The sequence below is a fragment of the Cryptomeria japonica genome, chromosome 3, assembly GCF_030272615.1.
Source record: "Cryptomeria japonica chromosome 3, Sugi_1.0, whole genome shotgun sequence".
Classification (NCBI taxonomy): Eukaryota; Viridiplantae; Streptophyta; class Pinopsida; order Cupressales; family Cupressaceae; genus Cryptomeria; species Cryptomeria japonica.
In genome coordinates, this window is record NC_081407.1 from 195,934,601 (window position 1) to 195,962,407 (window position 27,807).

Below are 27,807 nucleotides of genomic sequence, written 5' to 3' on the forward strand. Positions count from 1 at the left end.
AGATGAAAATAGAATCTAATTAAACTAAACAAGATGACCATTATAGAGCATTACATTATTTTAATACCCTTCCTTAATGGTCATCGTATGAACTACCCTACAAAAGACAATCTGCAGGTCTTTGATCACAAACGGAAAGAAGGCTGCCGCCCCTAAAATGGTTTATGGTAGGGCTTGACTGCCCTTCATTAATTAACCTGCTCAGATTACTTTGCTGCTGCAAAATGTTAATGACCAAGAACCAAAATCCGTCCAACCTGATGTTGAGAAACAAAATTGTCCCTCCTTGTAGCCAGGGATACTGAGAACAACTTCTCAAACTGAAACCACGATTTTGAGGAAAAATCGGCAAACCCTCCAAAGAGCAACATACATGATTTTAGCAAAAACTGCAAAAACTTTTGCATCTAGCAACTCCAAAATAGATTGCAAGATACCATGTTTGCAGATGTTCACCCCAACATCTCCAGGCACGACCCAAAACAAATTGCAAGATACCACATATTTTTGGAAAAAATTATAAACCCAAAATTACAAAATCCCACGCGAACAACCAACTTCGCAAATTACAAAATATAAAAAAACCAAAAATAACATTTTAAGGGGAAAAAATTATAAACCCAACAAATAATTTTTTTTAAAGACAAAAAATTATAAAAACCCAGAAATAATTTTTTTTGGAAAAAATTATAAAACCATACAAATATTTTTTTGAGGAAAAAAATATAAAACCCAAAATAATTTTTTTTCTTTTTTGGATTCTCCTATCCAGAGCCGAGTTCGATTCTTGTTCGGAGCAGAGCTTGGTCCGACCTTGGGTTCACCTCGGGTGTGACCTAGATAGCTGGGTCTTGTGTGGGTCCAACCGCCTGGATCGCACCTGGGGTGAACCCAAGGTGGATTCGGGCAGACCCAGATGGACCAAGGCCCGTAGGTTCCCAAAAACAGGCCCACAGGTCAAAAAGTGCCCATTTTTAATAAAAAACACTTTTTTTAATAATTTTTCCAGTAAACCCTAATTTCACCCCTATGATGCATTTCATTCATCTAAACAATCATTCAACTCATTTTATTTGCATCTTTGAAGTTTTTTTCTCTACAAGCAGGTTTTGAAGCTTTTTGCATTTTTCTTCGAAGGTGAAGGCTACAGAGGTGTGAGACATGCATCATAGGTGTAGGAATCATTGGAGAAGGAAGATTTAGCCATCAAAGGTGAGTGAATGTGAATTTTTTTTCAAGTTTTTTAATTTTTTTTTTAAAGAAGTCATATATTTTTAACACTTTATATCCATAGTATGGGGTTATGATGCCAATTTTTTTCAATAATGTTGTGTTTTCTCTTTTTATTTTAGGTGCATTATTCATATAATCATACATAATGGCTAGAAGTGCAAATGCAAACTCTAGTTCAGTTGCCTAGGTCCGAACTCAAAATAACCCCTTTAAAATTGATCTAGATTCACCACTTTGGCATTATACAACAATGATCAAACAAATATTTGGTGGTGGGAGTTTTCTTCGATTGTGTAACCATTGTGGTACTGAGTATACCAGCTCATACTATCGAGTGAAAGGTCACCTTTGCTTCATCCCCAGACGTGGAATAAAATTTTGTTTGGGATCAGATGGCAAGGGGCTGTCAAAAGCTCTAGTTTTGGAATATATTAGAGAACAAGAGGAAGCTGATAGGAGAAGTGGCAAAGCAAAGACTGATCATCCTCTTGCCAAGTCAAGTTTGAAGAGGCCTTCTAGTAGTACTGACTCCACAAGACCGGCTGGCCCACATCCTTTCATGCCAATACCTCCACCTGCTACACTAGAGAATGTTGTGGTTTCACGAAAAAGAGGCTCATTGGATATTGTCTTGAAAAATGAAATGAGAGAGATTGCCAATCATAGCATTGGGCGTTGCATTTATGGCAATGGGCTTCCTTTCAACATTGTTAGATCGCCTTACTCTCGAGACATGGTGCATACCCTTTGCAATACACCTTTTGATTATGTTTGTCCAGGGTATGAAAAGGTGTGAACCACCTTATTGGTAAAGGAGAAAGCATCCGTAGAGTCACAGGTGAGAGTCATCAAAGATACATGGCCGGAAACAATGTGTCCATCGCTTTTGATGGATGGAAAGATTGTAAAAATAGGCCATTGATCAATGTTATAGCAGTGTTCCTTAAAGGGACAATGTTTTTGAAAGGGGTGGATTGTGAGGGGCAAGTGAAAGATGCAAGTTTCATTGCCAATATCCTCATAGAATGCATTGACATGGTGGGGCCTGAAAATATTGTCCAAGTCATAACGGACAATGCTAAAAATTGTAGAGCAGCTGGGACTATAGTGGAGGCTAGATATGGTCACATCTTCTGGACACCATGTGCACTCCACTCACTCAACTTAATCATGTAAAAGATTGGCACACAAATTGATTGGGTGAAACAAGTGTACATGGAGGGCGAGAAGATTCAAATGTTTGTGAGTAATAATCATTTGTCACAAGCCATTTTTAGGACCTTCTCCAAGCTGGAGTTGTTGAAGGTAATTACTAATTTAAATTTTATTTCTTAATTTTTTATTTTTTATTTTTTATAGTTGATATATGATGTGTATTTTCTATGTCATGTTAGGTTGCTGAAACATGATTTGCATCTCACACGCTCGTCTTAAGATGACTTGTGAAGGTGTGAGAGGCCTTGAGTTCTATGGTCATCAACAGATTGTGGAGTGTATGGAAGCAGTCCAACACATGAAGAGCTCAAAAAGTAAGAGCATTGATCCTTGATGAAAAATGGTGGGATAATGTGGAATATGTTTTGAATTTCACCGAGCCCATCATGAGCATTTTTAGGTACGCTGATATTGATCACCCATGTTTGGGTGAATGAGCATGATTAGGTATGCTGATACTGATTGCCCATGTTTAGGTGAAATTTATGATTGCATGGTGGAGAAAACAAGATAAGTAATACAAAGAGAAGTAAATGACCCAACAAAAATATTTTTCAAAGTTGTGCAAAAAATTTTGTTGACCTTTGGAACAAAATGACCACCCCCTCACATCTATTAGCATTTGCCTTGACGCCAAAGTTTTATAGTGCAGAGATGCTTGCAAGACCGAGGAGCATACCATCATACAAAGATGTAGAGGTTGCTTTTGGCTATAGGGCTTCTTTTAAAAAGATATATCAAGATTAGGAGACGAGAAATGTTGTCTTGAGGGAGTTTGGCCAATTTGTATGCACAAAATATCATGATATTGTAGCTCTTCATGCTAGATATGTGATGGATGCTGATGAGTGGTGGTATGTACATGGTCAAGGCTCCGTTCACTTGCAACCTCTTCCAATTAAACTTCTCTCACAAGTATGTATCTTTTTTATTTTTTATTTTTTATTTTTTATTTTTATAGTATTCCAATTCCATTTGATGCTATCATATTTTTATTGTAGAATTTATAAATATCTAATTATGTTTTAACTTTTAATAGGTTGCAAGCTCTTCTTCATTTGAGCGGAATTGGAGTACATACTCCATCTACTCAGTCAAACGTAATCGTTTGGGTGTAAAGAAAGCTGAGGATTTGGTCTACATACACTCCAACCTTTGTTTGTTGTCACATAACAAACCTGAATATAATGCGGGTGCAACAAGGAATTGGGATCTAGCCGTTGAGTGTGCTGATTTAGATGCTATAGTTGCACAACTTACCCAAGTCTCTATAGACGAGGCAACTATGGAACTTGAGGGAGACATAGCTAGTGGGAGTGGCATTCCATTCAATAGTGGTTCAATTGATGCCTAATTTGAACCAAATGATGACCTTGGGCTTGGGTTGGATGCTTCAAATGAAGATGAATATGGAGATTAAATCCCATAGATGGTTTGTAATTTGAATTTTCATTGTGTCATGACATTTTGAAACTTGAATATAATCATTTTTGCAAATTATGAATATGATATTACATTTATGATATACGGGTGATAAGTGGATTCGCTAGGCCCAGTTTGGCAATTATGGATTTATCATTTATGTATGGGAAAGTTACATTGTATGGATTGTATGAGTATCACTGTAATAATCAATAATGGTAGTGATAGTTTATATTTTATAATTTTAATGTCTGAACATATATATATATGTGCGGATGCACTCGTACTGTACCCAAGGAATAGTTTGTTTGCTGATGCCATACCCGATTTCGTACCCGTACCCAAATCAGTAACTTAGGAAAAAAGTTATAAAAAAACCCACCACTAATTTTTTTTGGAGAAAAAATTAGAAAAAATCATCACTAATTTTTTATGGACAAAAATTAGAAAACCCAAAAACCCATGATATGTCGAGTAGAGAAACACCACTCTACACCAAAAAAGCAATTCCATAAAAAATGAACGACACCACCTCCTTCATTGAAGCAAGGATAGAAACCCTAGTTGTAGAAAAGCACGGAGAAAAAACGTGAATTTAAAAAAATCCGCCAAGCATCCTAGTCACTATAGAAACCACACCAAGATCGACAGCTCCCACACTGCATAAACCCTAACCATGGGTTGTAGAAGACAAAGGGTGCATGGGCTGAAAGAGAAAAAACGCCTCAGAAAATCGCAATTTGTTTGCAGGTTGGGGGCTGAAAACTCACGAACTCCGCACCCATGCAGAAAACAGTAGCAAACCTAGAAAACATGTCGAAAAACAAAGAAAAAAAATGCGTCGCATGTGCTATCGTTGCTCGCAGGGGAAAAATGTGGGCTGTTGCAAAAATCGCCAAATATGTTGTGGAAAGGAGTCATTGATTACAGAAGTCGTCACACGAAAAGAACAGCCAACGCAAAACAACAAACAATGAACCAGACAAACAAACTAGGTCGTGGGAGAAGAAAAACTTAGACGTATTAAGAAAAAACTTTAATCCTTCGAATTTTGGCTTCACAAAATACCCATGAAAAATTTCTAGACATGAAAAATTGCCTTCACGAAACACCAACAAATGATCGAGTAAAAAATTTCTAGAAAAAAATTCCAGGTAAGGAGTCTCGACTTTTTATTAAAAAATTCGCCAAACTCTAAAAAATCCCATGGACCCGCTTTGATGCCATGTTACAATGGTAATTGCTTAAATCGATAATTACAATAGAGACGAAAGACTATTTATAACAAATTACAAGACAATGTTTCTATATGAAACAATTGTTAACTGAAGACGAAAATAGAAACTAACTAAACTAAACAAGATGACCATTATAAAACATTGCATTATTTTAATATTTTACTCATTGCATAGATATAAGCTAGACAACATTTAAACTCATATGCAAGGATATTTTATGATCTTCTAGAAGTGAAAACTACACATCCATTTATTTTTTATTAGATTTCAGAGATTAGAAATTAAATGCAAATAAACATTGATCGTTGAAAATAGATAACAAATTTCTACAAGTGTAGCATTGTAAATTGTACACCCTTAATTGGGTGGTATAATTCCACACTTAGGTTAGCACCCGCCTTAGTGTGTTTGCATCTTGCATCTCAATTTCCCTTTAAGCATTTAATGAATTAATTTAATTAAATCTAAAGTCTTCTTTCATCCCTCTACACATCATAAAATTGGGCCCTTTACCCTAAGTGTGCCCCTTTTTATTTTATTCTTCCAATTAATCATATACCCTAATTATGTCTTATTTCGACCTTCAAGGCCCAATTTCGCATATCTAAACATCGCAAATTCCCACATACTCTTGGAATTCGCTCTAAAACCACAATATCTTGCTTCCCCGAAAATTTGGCAAAAAGTTTGTTAGACTGTGTGTTCGAATCATGTTGGTACCAACATGGTCCCGACTTTTTTTCCTCGAATTTCAGGAGCATGTTTTGGCGGTATTTTAATATTCAAATCCAAGAGATTGGCGAAAAATATTATTTCTAGGTCGGCTTATGACTCAAAACAAAGTTAGGGTCTCCTACATAAATCCAAGTGATTCTTGCACACACATTTTCAATACATTATTGGCTATTTGTGGAGGTGGAAATCACCAAAACAAGGGGTTTGACTAAGGCAAAACCCTATATAGCCACCTAGACACCATTTTTTTAGTTGCAGGTGCAGGTACAGGAATCCGGTGCACACACGATTTTCGGGACAGACAAAGCGCATAGATAAAGATCCAGCCTCAGCATTTGACCTCAGTCTTCAAGGACTAGGGTGTGGCACCCTAGTCCTCCCCGTTTTCTGTATTTTTTGGCAGTTTGGCAGTACAAAGTCTCAGACAGCAGTTTCCAGAAGTTCAGCTCTCTGTGTGATATTCGGGGACCAGGGCGTGGCACCCTGGTCTTGCTTAGTCAGCCCCTAATTTCAGTGCCAGGTACACATCAAAATTCCCCTCCCTGCTCTGTGCTCAGTATCTCAGTTTCAGATTTGCAAGTTTTTGTGTTTTCAGTTTATATTTGCATCTTTGTTCATCTCCTAGCATAGTTGATCATTGAATTGCATTTTGCACATTTCCTCTTCATTATAGCAAAGGAATAGAAACCCTAAGAGATATTCTGTGGCTCTCTCTTCCTCACAAGAAGTAGCCAAAGTGAACTATCTCCCTAGGCTCTTTCGTATTCCACTGTGTGTACATGAGAGTGGGATTAGGTCTTAGTCACCCGATACTATTTTTATGCTTCACAACAAGATAACACAAATTGAACAATGAATGGCAGAATGGACATGTCAAGTACAAAGTCTTAATTCATTGCCAATTCTTATTTAGCTTGCAGAACCTTAATGTAAAAAGCCCAAAACAAACTTAAAATGATGGAAAATTGCGTATAGCCTAACAAATTATCACCGCTTACAAAAAATCATACATGAACTAAGTGTAACAAACTTCACCATTAGCCTTCTTAGTGCCAATGGACCAATTTATCAATTTTTTACAAGTAATGCATGTACATGCAATTTATTTCACTACAATTATTCCATGGTATGCAATTAATTGGAAGATAAAAATTAGATAACTGAAAAATGACTTCAGTTTGTATTAAAAAACATCTCTCCAAAAAATTGCTTATTCAGATAAGTAGTTCGGCTTTTCTGCTGGCACTTTTGCTTTTAAAAGTTTTTATATATTTTTTAACCTCCACATCATCTGGCAGCTGTAATGAATTGATTCTTATTACATGGATGCTCAAAATATCTTCAGTTTCAGCAATTAATTTCCCACACATGATTTGCTCCTTTTTTTCCATGCTGATACAGTGATTCTTTCATGTTACCATGATAATATGAGCACAATTGACATGATAAACATACTAGTTTCATGCTTAGCATCAAATATTTGGCTTTTTTGCTGCCTCAGAATTTTCATGTATTCTTCTAGGAGTTTGATAGCAAATTTGAACATTTCAATCCATTCAAAAATATGATCCTTGTTTGATCTTTGAAAACATTTAATTTAATCAATTCCTTGGTGTCCATAGTTGACATGTTATGAAGATCAGATATAAGTTCATTATCAACAGTGATATCATCCAGCATTTGACATTTTAGTACATCAACTGAGTGACTTACTATTCTCAATTTTCTTAAAATTTTGTTTGCTTCGTCAGTAGTACACAACCCTTACTCGTACTGTTGATCAATCCAAGCTTATGTGACCTTTGCATACATATCTGATCCTACTGTTTGCTCCATACTCCACTTTTGTCAGTTTGCTTAATGGAGCTACCTTTGAAGGAGTTGTTCCTGATAATTGCTTCTCCAGATATTCAATATATCTTTGGATTTCTCTGATTTGAGCCTTTGACACTACTTTGTCCTCACCATCTTTTTTGACTTGTTATTCTGTATGAGGCAAATTACATGTGTAAGTTTCCTTTACTGGTACTAGTTCCAAGATCCACCTCAGATACTTGGAGGTCAGCTGCCTCAACATTCTGTTCATCCTTGTCAGTAGGAGGAACAACTATCTCTGTGATTATGTGGAACTGTATATCATTTTTAAGCTTTTTGGTTGTGGGCTTCTTGAAAACTGAAGGGATCAAATTCAGATTTAGAGGAGTAGAAACCACAATCTTCCTCTTCTTAGTCATTGCTTTTCAACTCATCCTGGCACTGTGTTAACCTGATATTAGTGAATTGCCTGTGCTTGTTGCAACTGTTGACTGTGTTTGTGAAGAGGAGGAGATAAAGGTGGTGGAGGTATGGGAAATGGGTGAGAAGGAAGTGGAAGTGACAGGAGATGGACGAGGAGTGTTAATGCATTAGTAGCTTCTGCAAGATAAGATTTTCCTAACTCGTTAATCTCCTCTATTCTGTTTTGGTTTACTCATCTATGCTATTAGATTATCTGATTTATGCTTTCCAAACTGAATATGTTTATCAGACTGTAACTTTGATCTTGATTATGATATTGATATTGGATAAAGATGGATTAGATCGATGACCTGCTTAACATAGTTAAGCGTTGATCTAAATGCTATCGGGCTAGTAACCCGATAGCATATTAATGTCGATTCATTTATGAATCGGCATTAATATACTATCGGGGTATTAACCCGATAGCATATAATGCTATTAGTTATTGTCATTGTTTGCTTTGACACCAATTCATTATCGGGTGTGTTTATATCGATCTATTATCATTTGCTTTGACACCGATTCATTATCGGGTATGTTTATATCGATCTGTTAACATTTACAAATGGCACCGATTAGTTATCATAAACACCGAAGTGAATCGGTAGATAGTCACGACCAAGTGACATCTTGGTCGGACATGTCTAAAAGACATGTCCGATCAAGGTGCCACTTGGTCGTGACTGCTTTACTATATATACATCATTCAAAAGAAAAGGAATGACATTGAAATTGATACATGTTCATTCTTCAGACCTGCAGAAAAGAAAGACGATAATATTATTGTCATAGCAGAGAAACGAGACTCGCCCGAAATCGCCCAAACTCGGCGAGTCCGAGTCCGAGTCAGGCCAAACGAGTCCTAGGGGCTCGGACTCGGACTCAGCCGAGTCTGGAGAGTAAACTCGCCAGACTCGCCGAGTCTGGAGAGTAAACTCGCTAGACTCGCCGAGTTGGCGATTTTGGCTCAAAATCGCCAGACTCGGCGAGTCCTGAGCCCCAGACTCGGCTACTGGCTGGGTTAATAAAATGACAAAAAAAAAACATTTTAAAAAGTTTTTTTAAAAAGTAATAAATTTTTTTGGAAGGCCGAAATTTGACATTTTGGTCTCTCCGTCAGGATTATTTTATGGAATATAACATTTAAGTATAAGTGACATTTCCTTATATCTTTCTTCTTCTTCTTTCTTATACTTTAAGTTATATTCCATATATACTGTCAGGATGTTTGAGAGTGGTTTCGGGCCTCCAGGAGTTATATTGCAAAATCTAGTTTTTGGAGGATTCTTCAGTTTTCCAGACTTAGTCAAATTTCAGGATCAGGACATTCCAGACTTAGCCAAATTTCAGGGCATTTGAAGATCAGGATGACATTCCAGACTTTATCACTCACCAACTTGACCTAGCTTGGACCTTCAAGAATGATACTCACTCACCAAGCAAGACCCAATTAGCAACAAGAGCAAAACCAAGCCCTAAGGAAGACTCTCAAAGAAACCCTAATTCAGACTTGTAATAAGTTTTTTTGGCCTCGCGGGGCGCTGCCCCTCGACCTCGCCCTGTATCGTGACAGGGAGCGCGCAAGGGGCGCTGCCCCTTGACCCCACCTTGGGGGCGCTGCCCCCAAACCGCCGTCAAAAAATATGGGGGAAACTGCATCGATAGAAGTAGAGAAAATTTAACCTCCGAGTCTGACATTGATTGGATTGACCAGGTAGATATAGAGGTTGAGACTGTAGCCATGGCAGAGGAGGAGTGGAGAGCACGAGCACAGACAGGAGATTCAAAGGCAGATAGTGACACGGATGTTCCTGATGTTGGTGAGCATGGCATGGTGTCACGGGGAGCGGCTATGGCAGTTGAATCATCCAGGACCTACCTGTTGACGTGTATTTCATACACAATCATACACAGAATAAAATACCGACAGGCATCTTATCCTCTCTTGAGAAAATAGTCTCTAACTGCTGAAGATCTGCAAAAAGGATCAGTTAGATAGACTCCAAGGTTCTTTTAGTGGGGTCTCCACGTGTGGACAAGCTTTTTAGTGGTATGATGTGATTTACTGTTTCCTTCAAGGCTTCTTACGGATTCAATGGTTCGAAGATTTCACTAATCTAAAAGGAACTTTCAAAAAATGGAAAAAGGACAGGGTTTAAGTAAGTCTAATCTAGTCTAACCCTATGAACGACTTAGCATGAATGAGATTTGGCAAGACTCAACCAATTTCAATTTTGCCATAAGATAACAACTCAACTGAAATTAGTGCGATCTTCTAAGGTAATGATGGTGTTCAATGCATCAAAGACCAAGGACACTACTACGAAGGTACATATCCTAGATGCGAAAATGCTTGAAGGTTAAGGACTCAAAGTGTTTTCTAGTCGACCACGCAAGGCGTTCCTACAATCAGCAAGAAGCTAGTGGTTTGGATTGCGAATCCTACCAAATATCAAATCTCACACTTAGTCTTTCAAATTAACAAACTACTTTGATTGAGCGTGATTCAAGTACATCCAACAACCATGAAGATAACTCAAGAAACTTGCAACAAACACCATAACTTCAATATTTTATTGATTTCCAAGTCATCATATACAACAATTGCTTGAACTTCTCTCTTCAAGACTCAATCTTGCTACAAAATAAAATTGCTTACACTTCTAATCTCTCTATTTCACTATTTTTCTATTCTTCTCTTACTCTATTACATCTATCTATTGAAATGAAAAATGGGGGTATAAATAGCATCCCCAGTTACAATGAAAGGTCCAGATTGAAAGTAAATCAATGGACAAGATCATGACACCTAAACCCTAATTAGGGTTTGTTACAAATGACCTTTTTACTGAACAACATTAAATACATAGCCAAATATTAAATTTGGCACAAAAATCTAGGAGGTATCAACTAATGAGAAATAAGATGTCATGTCATCTGTAACAACCTTTCATCTAGAATCTTATTCCCTTTCCAATTCTCTTTCTTAGCATATGCAATGAATTTTGCTACGATTCCTTCGATTTCTGTGCTTGGAATCTCGGGAAGATTCTTGATACTCTCTTCTAAGTGGATGACCTGATCAAATGCATCTAGAAGAGCTGCGTCCCAAGTGGGTTCAAGTTCCTTTGTTCTATCAATCAAGAGCATGGTGGCATACATCTGATCATACTGCTCATCTCTAACATCTGCGTCCTTGCGAAAGATGATCGATATTCTATCCTCAAACTCTTGTAAATCCACATCTGTCTCGACCTCGATCCTTCTGCCAAGAATGGTACGAAGTACCTCAAATACTCTGTCCTGGATCGGATTGATCACCTCCTCAACTTGACCACATCTAACACTGATGTCCTCAAAGAGAACACTCTTTATATGGAGTAAGGTTGACCACTGAAACAAACTGTGAGAATCACCTTCCAAGATCCTCTCTTGTGCTAAAATTCTTCTGGATGTGTGTTTTATAACTTTCAAGACAGGGATGACAACGTCCTTGGTATGGGCAAATGCAGCTACTGTTGCCATCAATCTGTGGATTATCTCAAGAACTTGGATAGCCTGATGGGTGATCTTCGACATCCTTGTAATAAATTCAATGGCCACCGTGTGAGATCTATCCATCCAACCACATGTACGCTGGACCAGGTTCCTGAATCTTTCTGCCTCATTGATTGATTGAAGGGGCAATGCCTGCAATGGTGATCTAACTGGATCCTGACGTCCCAAAGGTTCATTGATGTGACTGAAATATGTCCTCCACGCACCGACCTCTCTCTCAAGCTTTCTATTCTTTTCTACTTCTTCTCTAAGCTTGTCCTTCAATGCCTCAAATGTGTCGGTGGCATCATCTAGAGTCTGCTCTGCTGTGGATGGTCCCAACTCAATAGTCTGTATATGATAGTCTTCTGCTAGGATCTCACCCTCATATTTGTCTGCCGCCGGTGTAGCTATCTGCAGTTTTCTAGATCCAGTCTCATCTCGAATCATCTTGGACATCTTTGTAGCCTTCTTCTTCTCTGTTGTCATATGTGAGCGTCCAACAAGGCTCTCTAGATCAATTGCACTGTCCTCGTCCTCAATTACGATCACCTTAGTCAATCTTTCCTTCAACCAATCTGGGATATTTGATCTTGTCTCTTGAACTTGAATTTCTTTGTGTACTACTTCTTCTTGTCTGGGAGGAGATGTTACTTCGTTATCATTATCTAAATCATAGTCTTGGAGGGATCCATCGGATGAAACATGCTGTGCCTGTTCTTCCTCCTGTCTGTCATTCTGTACCATCGATTCCATGGACTCTTCCACTCGAACTGTTCTATCCTCTGGTCTGGAAGAAGTACCTGGAGTCTGATCTTTGCCGGCACCTAGCTTTTTCTTGGAAGGCTCTTTCTTTTCTGATCTTTCCTTTCTCTTCGAACCCCTCGAATGGAGATTGCCCTCACTGGCACATCGAAGGTTACCTTCACCTGAATTCCTAGGATTAGGATTGCCTTCACTAACACTGGCTCCACCTTCAGCTGGCTTTTCTTCCAAAGTAAAAGACATAGCTATGCCTTGTTCTCTCAACTTCTGATGTTGAATGTCTACCCATCTGCGAGTACAAGACAAGACTGGTGCCATCAAATCATCCAAATCCACGGCCTCGGGCTCATTCCAATTCAAACTTATTGTTTTGCTTTCTCTATCATATGAAGATTGGATGTGCCTGCCGTTGTCCTGAGCTTGGTCGGCCACTCTGTAAATCTTACATTTTCTGATGAAATCCAAAGGCAATCTAGAATGTATCTTTCGTTTCACTTCGAGATCATCTAGGAGGTTCATCATAAAATCTTCAATCTGGTACTCATGTCTAAATCTTCTACCGACCGTCTCCTCTAAATGTCCATGAGGGTCAAAACTATTCCTCCAAGCAAAAGATGAAAAAGGATACAAGGCTAACTCCCTCTCTGCGTCATCCATGGCTGAGACATTGGGACATACCTCAACTGAATTACCCAAAATAATAGGTACCTGAACTCCATTCTGATGTCTGTGTCTGAATGCCTTCACATATGCTGCCAACTGCCTTGTTACTTCAAGTAACACAATTCTATCTGTAGGGTACCTCGGCAACATGTATGGAGGTAAAGGACATCCATACACTCTAATGTAAGTGAACTTGGGAAACTGAATGAACCAAGCACCGTACCTCTTGATGAGCTCCTGGGCATCCTGAGATAATCTGTTGTGAATCCCTCCTTGCAACGTCCTGGTGATGTTCATCGTGAAAGTATCATTGATTAACTTGTAGTTCTTCCCTGGCGGATGATGCAAGTAGGTATAGGATTCACAAACTCTGACCTCGCCGGGTCCTCTTCCAATCACTCCTCTGTGAGGTAGTCCTGCGTACTCAACGCTCCTGATTAAGGCATAGATGACGTATGAACTCATGTGGAAGGACTTAGTAGCCCTGAGTCTTCTCAACTGTACGTCTAAGCAATGGCTAATTATCCTAGCCCAATGTATTGTACCCTTTCCTTGAACAATCACCTGGATAAAATAAAACATCCATTTCTCAAAATAGAAGGCATGAGGTGCTCCTGTAACTCTGTTGAGCATGGTAATCAAATCTCTGTACTCCTCTTGGAAATCAATCCGGTGTGGTGTGTTCGGTACTTTGCTCAGACGGGGATGACTCTTGAGTAGCCAGTTCTTGTTGATTATGCTTAGACAAGCATCTGGATCATCATCGTACACTGATCTGGCTCCTTCAATGCTCTTGTATATCATGTCCCTGTGCTCTGGAAGATGGAAGGCTTCACTTATGGCTTCCTCTGAAAGGTACGCCAAAGTGTTTCCCTCATTGGACACAATTGTCCTGGACTGTGGATTGTAATGACGGGCACACTCGATCATCAACTCGTGGCACTGAATAGCTGGAGGAAAACCGGCCGCCTTGATAATGCCACTCTCTATTATTCTCCGGGCGACAGGTGATGGCTTGCCGATGTAAGGGACCTCTCGGAACTTCTTCGTGCTAAAGTTTCCCAAGTTTGTATCTCCAACGCTGCTCCACTTGGACACGATCTTGGTCTCCACTTCTTCGGTCTTCTGATCTTCTTTCATGAGAGCCGAGCGACTGGTGGATGCTCCCGCCTTTGGGGTCGCCATACCTACACAACATTTCATTATAAGAAATAGATTTTGCAATAAATAACGTAGATAAGAGAGATAGATTTTAGGAAACCTCATGATAAGTCCCTAGAGTTATCATTTCCTAAAATACAACGATTGAGCTAAGAGATTTAAAATTCAAAATTTGAAATATGACGATGAATGAATAAAACAATAATAATTAAATCGCCATACCTCGATATAGAGCTAACTCTAGAATGCAAAAACAAAATTTGCCTAGGCAAAATTGAGGTATAAAGATAATCTTCAATATGATCCCCTCAAATTTGATTTCGCCACCTCTGGAGAGAATGTGATCTTCAAATTCGCACAAATAAATCTCCAAGTCTTTAGCAAATTCGCCTTAGGCGTGGTCTTGGATGGATCTTCAAATTCGCTCCACCTTTGATCTTCAATGCAATTCGCACCTCTTCAAACACACTTTGCACGCCTCACACCACCTTGGGAATGTCTACGCCACCTTTGGTTTGAAATCGCACCACCTTTGGAATGTCTAAGCGCGCCACCCTTGGTCTTCAATGCAATTCGCACCACCTTTGGAGTGTCTTCGCCACCTTGGATAAAGGAAACTCGCACTATATTCGCCTCTTGTCAACTCGCATGAAGGAAGGTAAAATAATGATGTAGAAAATGATAATTCTACCCCCCTTATATAGCGCTTGCATCCTTTACCCCTTAGGCCGACTTAATAAAAATAAAACCATTTTTTAAATGATTTGCAATGACATAACAAGGCCGACCTCCATATATGAGCGCTCAAATCGATTTTTTATTAATTAAATAATTAACTATTAATGCCTTGCGTTTTTAAATTGCAAATTTCGATTTTTAAATAAGGCAAAAATAATTAATAAATGTTAACGCCATATTAAATGCCAATAAAAAATGGATTTTTAATTTTTTAAATTGATTTAGCATTTAAAGAAAATTTGAATTGTTTAATTTGGCGCCAAAAATATGAAAATAAAGGGACGTACCTCATCGCTCTGGTCCCTTGAAGAGGGACAGGAGCGATCCATGATTTTGGTCTAGATCTTTGCGTTTTCAACGTTCAACTCCTTCATTTCCACGTCCCAAATCGATCATCTGGTGGTCCTTCGAACTTGGATTTCTTTTCTTGTGCGAGCAAATGCATCCCATGACCATTATCGCCCTGGTCCCTTGGAGAGGGACAGGAGCGATCCTAAGTTCTTTGCTTGAAATTCTCCACTTTGGTACGATCCTTTCCTTGTATTATCTTCCAGATGCCATTTAGAACCTTGTGCGTCCTTGTCTTAACGTGATTTTCAAAAATATCATGTGTTCTATCTAACATCGCCCTTGTCCCTTGGAGAGGGACAGGAGCGATCTCCATGTCTTCATGTTCATCTTGTATCTTTGACCTTCGAAATATCATTGCTTGTGTCCTTTGCGCTTATTTCCATTTGCTTTCATTATGTGTTTGGATGTATTAAAGGGACCATCGCCCTTGTCCCTTGGAGAGGGACAGGAGCGATCCATTATTTCTCCTTGATCTTGGCGACTTTTAAACTTCGATCCTCTTTGCAATGTCCTCCAAATGTCGTCCTTCGCACTCCCTAACCTCATTTTGCCTTGATCTTCGAAGGAACGTGAGTGTTTTGATAGTATCGCCTTGGTCCTTGTCCAAAGGACAGGAGCGATCTGGGGCCTTTACACCATTTGGCGATGTTTGGACGTTCAAAACTCTTGTTTATCACCTTGTTGTCATACCATGGACCCTCCAGAACATTGCAATATATTGTCCTTACGTGAATTTTGCATGAAATGATCAATACATCCAACATCGCTCTGGTCCCTTCCTGAGGGACAGGAGCGAAGTTCATCATTATGTGCTTGTTCTTGTTTGCACCAACTTGCAATTATCTTCATTGCGTGGAATGATGTCCTTTCGACCCTCTTGGTAACTTGAAACTTGTTTGCCTTTTGAAATCTACGCCATTATGTAGATATCGCTCTGGTCCCTTGGAGAGGGACAGGAGCGATCTAGGTCTTTAGAGTGCAAATCCTTCCATGTGATGACCTTTGGAACGTTGCGCTTGATGGAAATGCCTTGAAATGTCCTCGCCACCCTTCGTCCTGACTTGGATCGGCCTTGAACCTTGGAGGGACGACCTTGAACTTTGGAGGGACGTATCATCACCATTGTATCGCCCTGGTCCCTTGGAGAGGGACAGGAGCGATCCTTCCCTTGTGGCTTTCATCTCACTTTGCCATGCTCTAAGTTTATATTCAACGGATTCGTCCTTCTTCCCTCTATCCGCCCATGCCTTGACATTGTTTGTAATTTTGCAAAAAAGGCAATTATATCAAAAATCGCTCTGGTTCCTTCCTGAGGGACAGGAGCGAACTAGGCATTTAACACTGGTATGGACGTCCCAAAAATCTTCAATTTATATTCAATGCGTTCATCTCATGTTTTCCCTTGTTTTTGAACGTAAACTTGCCCCGACCTTTGTCTGGATTTTGCAAAATGAAGGAAATCGCTCTGGTCCCTGGGAGAGGGACGAGAGCTACAAGGTACCTCGCCCTGGTCCCTTGGAGAGGGACAGGAGCGATTTAGTCAATATAGGTCATTTTCCTTCGTTTTTTGCATCTCAAATTATATTCATTTGGCAAAGTATCTTCCTTCGGACGTCCTCAAATCATTAAGTTTTCGAAATCTTGCAAGGACAAGGCGAAATTTGAACTGTAGCTCCGGTCCTTCACTGAGGGACAGGGGCGATTTTCCTCCTGGAGGCATTTCTGTGCTCATAAAAATCTTCAATTTATATTCAAATGAAAGATCTTGTCGTTCTCTACCACTTCAAACGTAAAATTTGTCCGGACTCTGCAAGGATGATGAGATATTTGAAAATGAGCTCCCGTCCTTCACTGAGGGACAGGAGCGATTTTGCTCCTACAGGCCAAAATAACGAGATTTTTCACATTTTAACACTTCACGAGGCGAAAACAAATCAATTCCAATACCTAGGATCAAAATTCAAAAAAGTCAAAATTTGGTCAAAATATTCAATTAGACAAAAATTCACATTGACGGTCAACACTTAGACAAGTTTAAGCTCTGCATGAACATTCCAATTGGAAATTAGACCATTTTGGCGAAATCATTGCATTCAAAATTTGCATTCTAGAAAAGAAAGCTCAAAAGCTCTCAAAAATAACTGGATTTTGGCTTGAAAAGGCAAAATTTAAAACCCTAAGGCTTAGCCCTAAATCCAGACAACTAACTGACTAACAAAACCCTAAAAACGAAAGCGAAAACAAGCGAAAAACAAGCAAAAAGAGGGGGTCCCCATTTGCGATGGGGCGATGTGTGAAATGGTCACAACATCTGGCGACACCACTGAGAAATGTTGCAAAACATTTGGGAATCAATCCTTCTAAAGGAAGACTCAGAAAACCTCCCTCAACAAAACCGGGAGTTAAGAAACACTTACAAGAAGAGACCATCATATTGAGACAAAGTATCAATTCCACAGTTACCCATGTGTGTGCAAATGCGTTAATTCCCCTCAACAAGACAATCATGATCTTCAGGTTCCCCTGTGATAAGCTACGTAGTTTGTCTAAACTCCAAAAGCATCCTGGATAGAGCCTCGCTGCCAGTCAGACGTCCATAGTCCCGACGAGGTTATCGCCGCAAGCTCACGAACATTGCTCCATTGCCAGTCAGGCGTCTATAGCCCCGATGGAGTTATTCGAAAATTCCCTTTAGCCAATTTGATATTTGCTTTTAGCTTATTTCTTTCCTTTTTTTTTTTTTTTTTTTTTTTTTTGATTTTCTCATTTTTTCATTTTTTCACTGCTTTTCAGTTCTGTCAATTCTTTGGCTCGTGAGTAGTGAAACTCACTAAGGTTTGAGGATTGCGGTGGCGCTGAAGCTAGACTTTAGATTTTTCACTGATCACAGCTTCGCCTGTAAACCATAATGACTCGGAGATTATAAGTGTGTGAAAATATAATAACTGGAGGACAAAAATACGTGAGTTCAATAAGCTAATCAACTTCAATGCAAATACGTCCTGACTCAAAGCTTCATTAAAAGAAACTCCCTTTGTAATTCCAAAAGACCTCATGATTTTCCAAATGCATCCAACAATCCGGCAGGAAGTCAGAGCGTTACATAACAAAATCACCCACTGCCAAATGGATACCCCTCAGGACAAAACAACTAACCTAAAAACAAAACACCTAAACTAAAACCAAACGGAAACAAAACAAAACCAAAAAACAACGAAAGCAAACTAAACTAACTATGTACAAGGGAAGGCCTTGGCATTTTAGGATTGGAAATAATGTTTGAGATATCTCCCGTTGACAGGCAACGGGATGTCCTCTCCAGTTAAAGTCTGCAACCTAAATGCATTTTCTCCTAATATCTCTGAAATTTGATAAGGGCCTTTCCAAAGCCTATCAAACTTATCATGTTCTCCTCTTTTCTCATGTGCTTTGTCCCAATACAGGACGAGATCTGAAATTCGGAACGCCTTGACTCTTGCTTGTCGATCAAACCATCTCTTCACCACTCCTTGGTGTTTAGCAAAGGTTTCTAGTGCTTGATCTCGTTTCTCTTCTAAATTCATCAACTGTGTCAACCTGGCCTGCACTGCATCAGTGTCCTCCATGTACTCCTGAATGAATCTCAAGGTTGGAATCCTGAGTTGCATGGGGAAGACTGGGTCTTGGCCATAAACTAGAAAATAGGGCGAAATGCCTAATGCGTTCTTTGTTCTGATTCTGTCTGCCCATAAAGCAAATCTCAACTGAGTGTGCCATTCTCTTGGACTTCTCTCTAATAATTTCTTGATTACGCTGAGCAAATTTTTGTTGGTGGATTCTGCTAATCCATTACCCTGAGGATAATAATTCGATGAAAACTTGAGGGTTATCCCGTACTCAAAAGCCCAATTTGAGAATCTCAATGATGTGAATGCCGATCCATTGTCGCAAACCAACGCATAGGGACACCCAAACCTTGTGATTATGTTCTCCTCTAGAAACTTGATTACAACTTCAGTAGAACAAACCTTAAGTGCCTGTGCCTCTGACCATCTGGTACAATAATCTGTAGCTGTAATGATGTACTTGTGTTGTGCTGAGGATGCGGGGTTAATGACACCAATAAAGTCCATTCCCCATTTAGCAAATGGTCTGGCTTCAATTACGGGATTCAGTGGCATGGCAGGATTTCTCTCTCTAATAGCTGCGACTTGACATGTGTGGCAAGTCTTAATGTGATTGAATGTATCTTTAAAAAGCGTAGGCCAGTAATATCCTGCTCTTAGGATCTGGTGAGCTGTGGCGAGGTTGGCTCCATGTCCGGTTCCAAACTTGGAATGGAAATGTTCAATTATCTGGTTTGCTTCATCTTTGCCAACACATCTCAGGTATACTCCTTCATAGTTTTTACGGTACAAAACCGATCCTTGAAGCATGTAATGTTGACACTTTAATCTTAATGCTCTCTTTTGTGTAGGTGTCATATGAGCAGGACATCTGTGATTAAGCAAATATGTCACAATGTCTTTGTACCATTCATCAGGCGTGACATCCTCTAATTCATAAATTTGTTGGACTAATCCTGGCCCATCTATTGCCAATGTCTGCGCCAAAGCTTGCCCTCGGACAAGTTTCATGGGCTGTATCTCAATATCAAATTCTTGGATAATGGCGACCCACTTTCCTCTTCTTTCTCCTAATTCATTTTGCATGAGAAGAGTCTTGACTGCCGCATCAGGCACTATTGCATAAATCTTGGCTCTCAGGAGGTAATGTCTGAATTTCTTCACTGCCTTTACTAATGCGTATGCTTGTTTTTCAACGTTTGGATATCTCAATTCTGCATCTTTTAACGGGGTGCTCATGAAAGCAATCGGGTTTTCATCCCTCTCTTCACTTCTTTGGGTGAGAATGGCGGCACAAGTGTATTCGGAAGCGAAGGAATATAAATAAAATGGTTTGAGATAATCTGGACTAATCAAAACTGGCGCTTCCATGATTGCGGTCTTTATTTCTTCAAATGCCCTTCTGGCTTGTGGAGTCCATTCAACCTTTGCATCTTTCTTTAACATTTCATTTAACGGTCTGACAATCTCGGCAAATCCGGTAATGAACTTTCGGACGAAGTTGATCTTGCCAAAAAATGACTTGAGCTCTTTCTTGCTTGCTGGCAAATTGATAGTAGATATGGCCTTCACCCTTTCAGGATCAATAGATATTCCTTTCTCTGAAATGACATGTCCTAAAAGCTTTCCTTCTGTGACTCCAAATATGCATTTCTTTGGATTAAGGGAGACACCGTATCTTCTACATCTTTGGAAGACTCTTCTCAAATCGTCCACATGATCTTCTCTCTGCCTAGAGAAAACTGTGATATCGTCCATATATATAATAATGCTTTTACCAATTAAATCTCTGAAAGCGATATCCATAGCTCTCTGGAACGTGGCCCCGGCGTTTATGAGTCCAAAAGGCATTCTCTTATAGGCAAATGTTCCCCATTTGGTAGTGAAAGCAGTCTTTAGTCGATCTTCAGGTTCGACTAGGACTTGATTGTATCCTGAATATCCGTCTAGGAAGGACATCATCTGTGATCCATTGACGATCTGCAATACTTCATCTAACGATGGGAGCGGATAGTTATCTTTCTCTGATGCTCTGTTAAGATTTCTAAAATCAACACACAATCTGATCTCTCCATTTTTCTTTCTAACAGGTACCAGGTTGGCGACCCACGTCGAGTGTCTTACTGGGAAGATGATTTTAGCTGTGAGTAATTTTTTCACTTCTTGGTATATCAGCGGTTCTAACAAAGGATTGACGGGTCTTTGTCTTTGCCTAAATGGCTTGCTTCCTGGCTTCAACGGGATTGTATGAGTGATGATAGCAGTGTCGTAGGTCTTGAGATCTTCATAGCTCCATGCAATGACATCTGGGAAGTCCCTCATGTTTTTCAGGATTCTGTCCTTTTCAGTCGCTGTGCAGGACTTTCCAATGAAAACATTTTTAACTTGTGTCTCATCACCTAGATTGATCGCGTCACACATACTGCCCTCTACGCTGTGATTCTTCTTTTCTTTCAATTTATCAGGATCAAAAATCCTTTCTAATTCAACCATTCCTTTCGGAATAGTGTTTGTCTTTAAGTTCAGGACTCCTTCGGCATCGAACTCAGCTTCACCTACTTCATCTTCATCTATGATCTGTGTTAAGAAGACGTCCGTGCTGGTTAGGAAGTCTAGAATGTGCTTGTCGTCTTCGAAAACTTGGAAATTGGTAATGTTGTCTGGGACCGAAGGAACTGATATTAACTCGATTGTAAACCTCTTTAATCCTTCCATTGCTAACGGAATCAATGAGCTCGCGGCCTGTGCAAGTGAATTGGCCACTTGATTCTGATGTCTATAAATTGAATTGATATTGAAAGCTTCGAAACTTTCAATTAAATCCCAGACTCGATTCCTATACTTAGTTAGCCTTTTGTCATGGCAAACATATTGCTTCCTGATTTGCCTTACCGCGATTTCTGAATCTCCATATACTTGCAGTATCTTTGCCCCCTTTTGGATGGCTAGCAGTAATCCATGAACCAAGGATTCATATTCCGCTACGTTGTTGGTGCAAGGGAACTGTAATCTGTGAGCGGCAAGGTATGTTTCTCCCTTAGGACCGATTAATTCATATCCGGCTCCGGATCCTTGTTTGGACTTAGATCCGTCGAATCTTAATGTCCATATTTGACTTTCTTGATTGTTTGCTTCTGGACTTTCATGACTTTCAATTGTTGTATCGGACGAAACTTCATCTTCTACAGAACTCTCGGTGTCTGTAGAGTTTTCATTCTCTGAATCTTGAGCTTCCTCTATAATTAGTGTCTGCGGGATTCTTTTGTTTACTTGCTCCAATGCGGTCTGGCATAAAGCACAAGATAATTCTGAGTGGACGGCATTGTGAATTCTACACCAATTCGGAAGGAGCAAATCTCGGACAGATGTTAGATTGCCAAGTTGCACACTTTGCTGGATGTTTCTTTGTACGAATCTCCTGAAATTTTCAAACATGCCTTCGTCCTCTTGATCGGATCCTTGGTCACTTTCAATGACGATCTCCGTCGATTCCATGACCTCCTGCTGGGTATTTTCATCTCGCACATCTTGTATCATCAAGATCTCCTCCACTTTTGGCTTGTATGTTCCTAAGTCGGACTCTAAAAATAGAACTTCGTTGTCCTCTCCATATTCAGTTATCATCAACCTCAACCTTGGGGTGCTATCAATTTTAATCTGGTTCGGGACTCCTCTCCATGGTAGCCACATGTGTGCGAAATCGGTCGATACATATCCATTCAATTTTCGGGACCAATCTCGACTCAGGAGCATTCCATATGAGTCTGGAATATCCACTACTGATATATCTATAAAATTCTGGACTCTTGGATCTGCGGCCAATTGCATGTGAATGTTGTTCAATTCTCCCATGACTGGAACTTCTGTCTTGTCAAGCTGAGTGACCTTTCTCTTGGTAGGTGCGGGAGTTATTCCAAGCCTTTGACAAACGGCTAAAGGCATGACATTGCTTGAGGCTCCGGAATCATAAAGGCAATTGTGTAATAGCTTTCCAAATATTCTGACTGATAACAGGAACGGGGCCGGTTCGTCCTTTCCTTGAGAAGGCACTGAATTTCCTTCACTTGATTCTTGATGTTTAACTTGATTAATCTTTGAGTGATCTTCCTTCGCTGGGCTCTCCTCTTTCGAGTGACTGGCTTTGCTTGTAGATTTATCTTTTTTAACCACATCTTTCTTGATTGCGACTTCCTTTTCGGGAAGAACCAAGTTAGTAGTGAGGTTCTCTTTGACTGTAGGCTGGGCTTTCTTTGTTTCGCCTCTTTTGAGTAATACTTTTCCTTCCAACATATCTTCCTTTTTAGCTGGGAAGGTTATAGTTTGAACCATGCACTCGTTTTGTTCGGGTTGTTCTTGAGAATCGGCCTCCCCTTGAGTCATATTGATAGTGGCTTGAACACTTGACCTCGCTGTACTAGGTTCACTTAAACTATTGATCACTGCCTCTTTAATTTCAGACACTTTGAGCAACTCATAGAGTGGTAAACTTACCTTGACTTTCTTGAGTTCATCTAACACCAAGGCGGCCAATCTTTTCATTTCATTTCCCGCGGGAGGTGAAATATTTCTTTGTCTGTATTCTTGAGTGTTTTGTGGATATTCAGGGACGTTGCTGGCTTGGGGATCTGGCGGAGTTGAAAAATTGTTTGGAGGAATCGATGTTGTTAAAGGTTCAGGATTCCTCTGATTCCTGTAGTAAACTCTTTGGTTTGCACCTCCTGACGCTTGGTGGAACACTTCCTTGATTCCCTCTACTAAGACACTGTCGTTCAATGGTGGGAAATAATATTCTGAATCCTCTACAGGTCCATTTGCAGATGCTGGCGGAAACTGAGATCCTGGTGGCACCATCGGTCCATTGGCCGATTCTGGGGGAAATCTCCCATTTTGTACTTGACTAATTTCTTCTTGTGAATTCCTGCAGGTTTCAACGATCATAGCTTGACCATACTGCGTGGTTGGAACAATTTCGTACCCTGTGGTGGGAGGATTTTCAGGCGGATTGGTAGTACGCATCTCTTGTTGGAAAATGTCGGCCGCAATTTTGAACTCAGGACACTGCAACTCGGAATGTTGGTTCGTGTTGTGGAGTCTGCACCAACTGGACAAGGCTGCCTCGGCTAAAAACACTTTGCTCGAAGAGGGGTTCTCTTGACTTTGCGCATTTGGTGGATTGTCCAAGGGCGTCACCACATTTCCATTGTTTGGAGCTGTATTCCATGGTCTTCTCTGGAAACCTTGATTATTATTTCCTTGATAATTGTTTCTGAATCCTTGATTATTATTCCCTTGGAAATTCTGATTGTTTGTGTGTTGGCCATGGTTGGCCCTCTGCATGCTCTGGAGTTGATTATTCTGGTTCCTCAAATGAGTTACCTCGGTTGATAGCCTCTTGACTTGTTCAATTAGCTCTTTCATTTCGTCTTTCTCTTCTTGTGTCCTTGACGAATTTGTAGCGTTTTGCAAGTACACAGGTTGAGCGGGTGGGGCTTGAGAAATTGGAGTTCCTGGGTGAAGGACCAACTGATTTGCCGGCTGTACGTTGGGATATGCCGCTTGCGGAATTGGATTCATGACTGGAGTTTGGTTGGCTAAAGCCGTGCCAACTGCCTGCATCTGGTTAGGTGCTGCGACGGGTCCCATATGTAGTAGTGGTCCAGTGATGTTTTGTCCCATGTGCTTACTCACTTCAATGGCCTTTGCATAAGCCGCATTTAGATCATTCGGAGTTGGATGTGTCCTTACGAACATAGCTGTGAGATGATCTAAGGCTCCATAGTAAATTTCCCTTGGATCTGCAATAAGATAAGGAGGACGTAGCATTGTGTAGGCTCGGTGAAATCTGTCGTTGAAGGAAGTAATAGGTTCATGTTCCCTCCTTCAAACCTCAACAAACTGTCTATATAACTCCGCTGGCGTAGTTGGAATGCCAAATTTGGCAATGAATGCGTCTTTCATCGCGTCCCAAGTCCTGATGGACCCTGTAGGCAAATGAATAAACCAAAAGTATGCCTCTTCTCCCAATGAGTAGGGAAAAAGCCTACATGCCACATCTCCATATTCAATTTGTCTGTTACGAAGAAGGTCCTCGAACATCTTGATGTGATCTTCTGCCGTGCGATGGAAATCACTGACATTGAACTTGGAACAAAAGTGTTCTGGATTCTTCGGCATATCATGGTAAACTGCAAATTCCAACGGTGATGGATTGTTGACTAGCCACGTCGCACCATTAAGTACATGAGGAGGAGGAGGTGGAGGTGGAGCACGATGAGCCATTGTATTCCTTGAAACTGAACTTGATGAACTAGCTTGGCTCTTTGTTTGTGAAATTACTTGGATACTAGATTGGATCGCCGCTTGTACTTGTTCTTGAAGAACTTGTGATGACTCAGGAGATCCTTCCAATCTTAGTTCGAACTCGTTGGGAGTGTCCTCTCTCTTAACTCGCTTTGCTTTGGAAGTAAATTGAAGTTCACCTAGATCTTTGATGCCTGGTGTGGACCTCAACAACCTTTGATGTTTCTCGGGCGAGAATGAACCAATGTGATCCAGCGTGAAGTCTTGCAAGGATTATTGTGGGTTCCTTTGATTGCGAAGATCTCTAGCTATGACCCTTTGATGTTCTTCGGCTATATCTTCCTCTTGCTCTAAGATGATTCTGACTTTGTTATATTCGACTTGACTTCTCCTTGCGTTCCAAGCTACTTGATTCAATTGGGAAATGATGTCTTCTTGGGTATTGCCTACTTGCAAATTGGGTTGCACCACTTGATTCAGTCCTTCATTCGGCAACACCATCGTACTTCATGATCATATTTGCAATGTTTTTCTCTTTTCAAAATCTTCGGACTTCGAACTTTGAAACGAAAGAGAGCCCTCCTTGTAGCGCCAATTCTGTTGACGTGTATTTCATACACAATCATACACAGAATAAAATACCGACAGGCATCTTATCCTCTCTTGAGAAAATAGTCTCTAACTGCTGAAGATCTGCAAAAAGGATCAGTTAGATAGACTCCAAGGTTCTTTTAGTGGGGTCTCCACGTGTGGACAAGCTTTTTAGTGGTATGATGTGATTTACTGTTTCCTTCAAGGCTTCTTACGGATTCAATGGTTCGAAGATTTCACTAATCTAAAAGGAACTTTCAAAAAATGGAAAAAGGACAGGGTTTAAGTAAGTCTAATCTAGTCTAACCCTATGAACGACTTAGCATGAATGAGATTTGGCAAGACTCAACCAATTTCAATTTTGCCATAAGATAACAACTCAACTGAAATTAGTGCGATCTTCTAAGGTAATGATGGTGTTCAATGCATCAAAGACCAAGGACACTACTACGAAGGTACATATCCTAGATGCGAAAATGCTTGAAGGTTAAGGACTCAAAGTGTTTTCCAGTCGACCACGCAAGGCGTTCCTACAATCAGCAAGAAGCTAGTGGTTTGGATTGCGAATCCTACCAAATATCAAATCTCACACTTAGTCTTTCAAATTAACAAACTACTTTGATTGAGCGTGATTCAAGTACATCCAACAACCATGAAGATAACTCAAGAAACTTGCAACAAACACCATAACTTCAATATTTTATTGATTTCCAAGTCATCATATACAACAATTGCTTGAACTTCTCTCTTCAAGACTCAATCTTGCTACAAAATAAAATTGCTTACACTTCTAATCTCTCTATTTCACTATTTTTCTATTCTTCTCTTACTCTATTACATCTATCTATTGAAATGAAAAATGGGGGTATAAATAGCATCCCCAGTTACAATGAAAGGTCCAGATTGAAAGTAAATCAATGGACAAGATCATGACACCTAAACCCTAATTAGGGTTTGTTACAAATGACCTCCTTTTTACTGAACAACATTAAATACATAGCCAAATATTAAATTTGGCACAAAAATCTAGGAGGTATCAACTAATGAGAAATAAGATGTCATGTCATCTGTAACAACCTTTCATCTAGAATCTTATTCCCTTTCCAATTCTCTTTCTTAGCATATGCAATGAATTTTGCTACGATTCCTTCGATTTCTGTGCTTGGAATCTCGGGAAGATTCTTGATACTCTCTTCTAAGTGGATGACCTGATCAAATGCATCTAGAAGAGCTGCGTCCCAAGTGGGTTCAAGTTCCTTTGTTCTATCAATCAAGAGCATGGTGGCATACATCTGATCATACTGCTCATCTCTAACATCTGCGTCCTTGCGAAAGATGATCGATATTCTATCCTCAAACTCTTGTAAATCCACATCTGTCTCGACCTCGATCCTTCTGCCAAGAATGGTACGAAGTACCTCAAATACTCTGTCCTGGATCGGATTGATCACCTCCTCAACTTGACCACATCTAACACTGATGTCCTCAAAGAGAACACTCTTTATATGGAGTAAGGTTGACCACTGAAACAAACTGTGAGAATCACCTTCCAAGATCCTCTCTTGTGCTAAAATTCTTCTGGATGTGTGTCTTATAACTTTCAAGACAGGGATGACAACGTCCTTGGTATGGGCAAATGCAGCTACTGTTGCCATCAATCTGTGGATTATCTCAAGAACTTGGATAGCCTGATGGGTGATCTTCGACATCCTTGTAATAAATTCAATGGCCACCGTGTGAGATCTATCCATCCAACCACATGTACGCTGGACCAGGTTCCTGAATCTTTCTGCCTCATTGATTGATTGAAGGGGCAATGCCTGCAATGGTGATCTAACTGGATCCTGACGTCCCAAAGGTTCATTGATGTGACTGAAATATGTCCTCCACGCACCGACCTCTCTCTCAAGCTTTCTATTCTTTTCTACTTCTTCTCTAAGCTTGTCCTTCAATGCCTCAAATGTGTCGGTGGC

General features: G+C 40.0%; 1 protein-coding gene across 2 annotated transcripts in view; it reads left to right on the forward strand.

The window, feature by feature from the left end:
• LOC131051857 (RAP domain-containing protein, chloroplastic) overlaps nt 1–27,807 on the forward strand; it is a 59,564-nt gene that overhangs the window by 22,419 nt on the left and 9,338 nt on the right. Inside the window, exon 3 of one of the 2 annotated variants that reach the window (XR_009107212.2) lies at nt 1,138–1,212. The exons of the other annotated variant lie outside the window; for it this stretch is intronic. The gene's annotated coding sequence lies outside the window, so the exon portion shown is untranslated. The remainder of the gene's footprint in view (nt 1–1,137; nt 1,213–27,807) is intronic. 2 annotated transcript variants of the gene reach the window in all.